Genomic DNA, 262 nt, shown 5'->3' on the forward strand with positions numbered 1-262 from the left:
TGCAGATAAGCGCTCCCTACATGTGTTATCGAGACCAGAGAAGTGTTCAACATATTAATCTCTGTTCAGTCAGCACAGATAATAAAATTTCCTTTACTGATACAAACAGAGTTTAGAATCCGTAGGGTGTCTGTAATGTCTATTGTAGGCTAAACACGCGTTCTTGAAATCGTTGGTGTTACTGGCAATATCAATGGTATTATCATTAGCTCTGTTATTATAATCGATTATAGTTGAAAATTATAGTTGAGACATAAATACG

The sequence above is a fragment of the Penaeus monodon genome, chromosome 19 (genome assembly GCF_015228065.2).
Source record: "Penaeus monodon isolate SGIC_2016 chromosome 19, NSTDA_Pmon_1, whole genome shotgun sequence".
Lineage (NCBI taxonomy): Eukaryota > Metazoa > Arthropoda > Malacostraca > Decapoda > Penaeidae > Penaeus > Penaeus monodon.